The 7,253-nt window shown below is 36.0% G+C and overlaps 1 long non-coding RNA gene across 2 annotated transcripts; it reads right to left on the reverse strand.

Annotated features, from left to right (window-relative positions):
- Positions 1-1,847: 1,847 nt before the first annotated feature.
- Positions 1,848-5,811, reverse strand: LOC136251083 (uncharacterized). 2 transcript variants are annotated; one of them, XR_010698923.1, is made up of 3 exons: positions 5,682-5,811; positions 4,180-4,218; positions 1,848-2,180 (listed from the first exon to the last, which is right to left on the reverse strand). It is a non-coding gene; the product is annotated as an uncharacterized lncRNA (long non-coding RNA). The 2 variants fall into 2 exon arrangements; XR_010698924.1 differs by having other exon boundaries at positions 1,848-2,872.
- Positions 5,812-7,253: the final 1,442 nt, after the last annotated feature.

Below are 7,253 nucleotides of genomic sequence, written 5' to 3' on the forward strand. Positions count from 1 at the left end.
AAAGGCCTTTTGCCATGTACACATTTCAAATTACCATTTCACACAAATGAACAATTACTGAAATATCTGTGTTATTTTATGCGATCATTAATCACGGGCTAATACACTGTTCGACACTCTTGGTTTCTATTATATACTGGCAAATAATATATTAAACATCCATTGCTCATTGCAAGGAGTATTTCGGGTTACCTTAGACTGGGACTATGGTGTTTATCATTAGTTTCCAACAACCCAACATGTTGACTGGAGGGTCTGGTTCACAAAATCACCATATTGTGTGATTTTTAGTTTAGAGAAGCAACTACTTTCACAAGTAGCGAATGTTCTTCTTCATATTACTGTAGGTGCTAGTGGCACAGAGATACTTGTATTGTTGGGGTGACATGTAAAGTCCTCAAGATACCACTGAGGTAAGTCTATTGTCACAAAGTTTTAGTGATGTATGTATATTATACCATATAGACAATCAAATCATCAATCAAATATCATCACTTGTTCTACCCAATGCAGCCAAGTAAATTTTGAGTGAGAATTTTAGCAGGAAAATGTCAATCTACATACATCATCCTTACTAGCCTGTACTGAATGAACTGAGGCAAAATAAAGCCCAAATATATGCTTTCAGAGTGATCTGAAATGTTTCTGAGAAGTTAGTAAATCTTAAATTTGCGTTGACTAAATGATTCGCTGTTAGGCATTATTTAGGCCTAAAATGGGCTTATGCCAACCATCACAGCTGCAATATATACATTGTTGAATTACCTCTATTACTTAAGGCCTTACTCCACAGTTCTAGAAGTGTCAATTTGTGGGTTTGTGATGGCTTCCTTTGCTGATTTGATTGTCTTCTGTGATCCTTACCAGAAGCTTTGTGCCTTTGGCAGCTTTGTGCCTTTAATACCTCTTTTCATTCCATACAGGTATCTACTGTTCAAAGAAGCTACTGCATGCTGTCTGCACCGAAGGTTATGGGAAGACAATTAGTTTATATATAAAGTGTGTGTACATTCTAATTGCTTACTGTTTGTCACTTTAGACAATGAGTTGTGGATATTGTTACTTGTTCACACCTGTTGCATGTTGTAAAGTGGGTCCACTATGCTGTAATGATTTTTAACTTGCTGAATCTCAATAAGCAAACTTATCACCCCAAAAATTTCCTGTTGCACTCTATGGCAACATAAAATCATTGGATCAGAGTTTTACCTTCAACCATTCCTATAAATACTTAGATTTTATCCATTAATATGCTACATCCAAATCATGAGCAAAGTCAGCATAGCTCGGCAATATAAGTGCATAACTGTTGGAAGAAAATTGATTTTAAGACTTTGGTCTGTCAGGCTATACTGTAGTATGAAGCAACCAGGCAAGATAAAGACTGGTGGATGCTCATCCTGGATTATGGACCGGAAGATCTTGGTCTGTGAGGGGAGAATTGGTAGGTGGAGTAAGCTTGACACAAGACAAGCATGGAAAGACACTATTAAATCTAGTAGATTTTCTGTGAAAAAGAAAAGACATGAGAGGTATAGAAAAGGCAAGACTTGCAGCACAATTATTTAAGTGGCGAGATATGTAATTTCATCAAATGTATTATCCGCACATTCACCAGATGTGTAACCTTAACACTTGGGGCATAAAACTTCTGACTACATACACAACGTAATTCATACACAACTGTACTTATTCTGTCTATGTTACAGTTATGGAACTACACACTAGTCAAAAAATTTACCTAGGCTCAAACAAAACCAGGCCACAGGCCCCAATACTGAATAGCATTGCAGTCAGTTATAGATCCGTGGTTCATATTGTTTCAGTATATAGAGAGACATTAGCAATTACAATACCGACATGAGCGTTAATATTCTTGCTGTGGTAAATATTATACTGATGTACATTGTTCAACATTTGAGTGCGTGTTGCAAACTAAAATCCCACGTCTATATATTATAGATTCCACAAATACCTATGTAAAGAACAAGTAAAGAACAACATTGGTGCTGTAGATGCCTACAATCAAATTGTCAGTTACACAAATTTACAACTTTACAAATTGATTGCTGCCTTAAGCTTGACCCTATTTGGACATCTGCAGCATCACCAAAGGTTCTTCACTGTAAAACGGGCAGTGCTGAATGAGCACACCTGCAATCACATAGACTTCTCACCTCCTGGAATATAAATGCTAATGATAAATACAAAAAAACAATAGTGATTACTAGTGTACATAATACAAGCAGTGCTGAGGAGTCTTCAGAGAAGTTGGGTCCTCAGTGGGGACCAACTTTTCTTGGAAAATATACATCACAATATGTATTGGTACCTCCAAATCACTTGTCAGTATCCAGACTTGCTTGGCCAGACCACTTACTCTCCATCACAATGCTTCACACGATGCCTAGCATTTAGTGCCTACTCTGAAAGACTGGTTAGCACAGGCCTGATAAATGCTGATTTTCACACTTCCAGCCACATAGTGACCTTTATAAAAACTAAACATTTTGCCTTCATGCAGAAGAAGCATACAAGCCTAACTGCTTGTATAGCCAGTAGTGATTGCTTCTTGGAAAAATGGTTTGTCTCCAGTAATATAATAGTACATTCATGGGGTAACCAATGAGCAGCCAGTCCAAGATGCTTTTAATCATAGACATTATGTGAAGTGATCATATAGAAGTGGTCTGACCATGCAAGATGAAACGCCGTGACTTGAACGTGTAAACACAGGGAAGTATATAAAATTCCAAGAATAGTTGGATCCCGCAGGTCCTTGGTCCCAGGGTTCAGCACATAATACACACCTCAGGTAGGGATAGTGCTGGTTTGTGATTAGTATCATCCATTTCTGCTTAAGTTAATATAACTGAAAGTAGTTACGTATAAAAATAACAATATTAATTTTATACCAAAGTATATCTCCATGTATACTGTATGACCACAAATCAATGTACGATTTTCTGTAAAAATTTTAATGCATTACATTTTCTAAAGAGCCAGCACAGGCCCCTCATTTATTCTACAGTGTTATTGTTTTCTTCCCTATTTTAAAGCCTAGTTGGTGCCCACCCCACTTTAATTATCATTATACAGAGGTCGGTAACACTTTATAAGCCCTACTCAAAACTATTTTGTTAATTGCATAGTGTATCTGGAATTTTACCACATAAGCCACCTCAATAGTCACAATACAACACTAGCTAGCAGGGGTTGTTGTATTCAGATTGCGCTTTGTGTCAGCATTAAGTGATTTACTGTATTTTGTTTTGTTAAAACACTTATAATTAGTTTTCCAAAATGAAATCTATAAAATAGTGTTTCACTCGTAACATTGTAACACTAACTAGGTATACACTTTAAACAAGTGATCACACTTCACATCATCCACTCATTTTAGTTTGTCCCAGAAAACAACTATTTGTATTTTAATGGTCCTTAAATTGTTTCCTTCCTCTTCTGATCATACTACTGAAAATTTTTGTATAAAAAGCACTGGATAGACAGTTGCTGGCACTGAAGTTACTTTTGTTAAAATTGTCTACAACTACAAACCTATATAGGCAATGCAAATAACCATCACTTAAATCAAGCTCCCTACTACTAGGGACGCCCAATTCAGTTCCATGTAACTTAGAGTAGATGAGTATTCCTTGTTACGGAGTATGTGCAATTTAGAGCATGGTCCTCTTAATATGCACAACACATACTCCATTATTTTGAGAGCAAGAAATTCTTTATCATTCTATGCTGGGAAGATTTTTAATGTTCATAGTGAAAATAAGTTTAAATGTTAACCATTACAAAGTGTCCAGAATATGCAGGTGTCCTTATTTTCAAGTATCCTGATTAACAAATTTCATGGTACATGTATACCACATTTTTCGTATAAAAGCCACATGCAAATAAACTCTTGTCTTGATTATAAGCCAGGGAGTTTCCAGAACACTTTGAAAATAAATACCGGGGCCTGCCTGATTCATTTACAGGCTGTGTCAATACTGCTAGGAAGGAAATACAAGACCGGACTTTTTATACAAAGAAATATGTACTGTACGGTAGTAATGACATTTAGAATAGTTGGATCATTCAACACCTACAACTTTTTTTACATTATTATGTTCATGACTGCATATAGTTTATAGTAAAATCACAAACAAAATAATACACACTTACATCAAACTGGTGAATTCTGTGACATCTTGTTTTAATACTCTGCAAAATAAAACAATCAGTATAAGGCACAACACAATAGGGAGGATACAAGTAATTTTTCTACTAAATAAATGCCAGGTATCAAATGAATACCAGTCATAATTTCTAAACATTCTGTGCAACAGTGCTATTAAATGACGAAGTGAAGAGCATTGTATAGAGCTCGTGGAAAGCATCAAGAAGAGTACAACGCAAGCCGTGAAATTCAATCATCTGGGATACTGATCACATTTCTACCAACTTTCAGGTTGATTGCAAAAATGTAGTAAGAACAGATACATGATCAAACACGTGACCCATGATACGAATATCTTGAACTATATGGCAAGGATTGTAGTTAACAGTTTGCCAGCAAAACGTGATGTATAATTATACTGATTGTTATATATGATAGGAAGAACACAAATTTTCATCAGAAAATTTAAAATCTTCAAGTGAAATGTGCACATGATTTTGTTTTTACATTTCGCAAGCAACCGTATATGCCCGTGGAACTCATAACCCCGACACCACTAAGTGACACTAGCTTCCCCAAGTCCCAGTTATACAGTCATACTTAGGTAGGTCTCGTGCTCAGGAAACTGCAACTTACAGTTGGAGGAGGGGGCATCGAACCTGGAACCTGCAATTACCAAGCCAATGTTCTAACCAGCCGGGTTGGCTATGTCCAGTGTTGGGCAAGTTACTTTTTAAAGTAACTAGTTACATATTACATATTACTTGCAGCTGAACTATTTAGTTACAGTTACATATTACCCATAAAATAAAGTAACTGTAATAATATTACATATTATATTACTTTGTGTCCATAGTCTTAAGCTGTCACGTGTGAAACTACCACCTTATCACGTGACACGATTGCGTTGTTGGACAATGTGCAAGTCTTGATATAAGTAAGAAGCTGGTGAATAAGCCTCATTTAGTAGGCTTCATTACTTCGTTGTGGCTAGGCATTACTCAATGGATTACTAACGAGATCAGTAACTTCGTTACTTTTAGTAATAATATTACGTAATATTAGATTCGTTACAGAAACTATATTACTTAGGTAACGCGTTACATTTGCAAGTAAAGTAACTTGAGTTATATGACCTGTTTTTATAGCGTATTTCGTTATATTACTTTGTTACCACAAAAGTAATAATATTACGTAACGCGTTACTCCCAACACTGGCTATGTCGCTTCACCTATATGGTATAAGCAACAGCACAAAGCAGGCATTTGTACTAATCAAAGTTCAAATCCCAACATTGTCCCATGTGCAGATAACCAGTAATGTTACAGTTTATGAATGCATGGCATTGGTTGGTAAGCTTGGTTGATTTGTAACCACCTGATAACAATGCCATACATTATTAGCTCAAGGCTCACTCACTACTCAGTAGAGTCCATGTAATGAAAGTACTACTTGGCATACACAACTATTAAACTACCAGAACACTATACTGACTACTTATAATACCTTCCATGAAGCAGACGCCAAGATATAGGGGGTAGCTTGAGGTCACCTGTTATACTAGCAGACTAGCGAGATATCCACTCCACTGTAAACAAATCTTTAAATAAAGGTCACTCGATCTGTCATTGTTACGCAGAACTTTGTGCGGTGATTACGTGACAGCCCAGTTTCCTGTATTACATAATTTTGTGGTTGAGCAAGTCTGTACATAACGAGATTGCTTATCAATCACTACCGTGATTCATGATACCTTAGCATAGTGCAGTGCTCAAATAGCTACAACCTCTCAATTAAACCTAGTATCAATTATAAACAGTTGTATAAGTATTAATAGAGCTAATTCAGTATATTAGCCCTGTAAAAGGGATGGAGTAATAGGTTGTACCCACAGCAAACAAAGTAGAATCACATGATCAAATTAAACATGTGATCATGATCTGTGTTTGGGCAGCAAAACTTCAAATACAACTAGCTATATGTACATTCCTGCAACCATAGTTTGTTCGGCTGCAGAACAGATCAGGTGTTTCATTTAACGGGTATAGAATAGCCATACAACACACACGTCATGAATATAACATAGATACCTGACAACAGGGAGCGTTATAGTAGGATAGCAATATTGGCAAAAGACCAGATTTATCGACATCCTATAACATGTACAATTAGCTTTATTGACCTAATAATTACAGTTGACAATTACAATCCACAGAGCCAAAGAAGCCAGGTAATGGGGATCCATGCAGTTTCACATAGCGTAAGCCCTTCAAATAGCTATAGTTTTTTATTTATTTATTTATTAATGCTTTACAGCACAAGTGCTGAAGGTCTGTAGGACACCTGGTCCTTTTGTGGCATCTAAATACCCTCTTTAAAGGATATGGTTGATATTGAAAATTCAGTTTCCTTGCATGAAGAAGAATACAACCATATATTATGCAATTGAAAATAAAAGGAAAGCTAAAAGTGCAGAAGGCAGACACTCACTGAAACCAGAAAAGACACATGCCACATATGAGTTTGTATGGTCATGAAATTTAAGATGTTTATCAAACAGTATAATATTTATACCAAGGTCTTTATGGGTAGTTGTATCAAGAGTTCATAATATAAAGTAGTATTATAACTATTGGTTGTATATAGTGTCAATTTTTGGTCATTAATGTAGTAGAATTCAAAATGATGAAGTGGTCCTAGGGGTAAATGTTTACACTTTAGTATAAATCTCAGCTGCCCATGCCACTGATCATGACCATTTATAAATTGAGTTTAAATCATTTTGAAGGGCTGTATAGTCATCACTACTTATTGCATGAAATACCTTAGTGGTGTCGGCAAACATGAATACAGGACTTGAAACAAGAAGAACACAGGACCAACACTGCATGATCCTTGTGGTAGCTACACTACTTGTTACTGGCCATGGGATGGAGCAGGATGTGTGACCATTAAGTACAATTTGTTGTTCTCTGTTAATTTTGAATAAAAAAAACTTTTATAATGTTAACAATAAAATTGCTAGTGACTTTGTTCTTTTCTGTCCTCTTGTATGAGACAGCATTCCCTTTTTATTTT

The sequence above is a fragment of the Dysidea avara genome, chromosome 3 (genome assembly GCF_963678975.1).
Source record: "Dysidea avara chromosome 3, odDysAvar1.4, whole genome shotgun sequence".
Lineage (NCBI taxonomy): Eukaryota > Metazoa > Porifera > Demospongiae > Dictyoceratida > Dysideidae > Dysidea > Dysidea avara.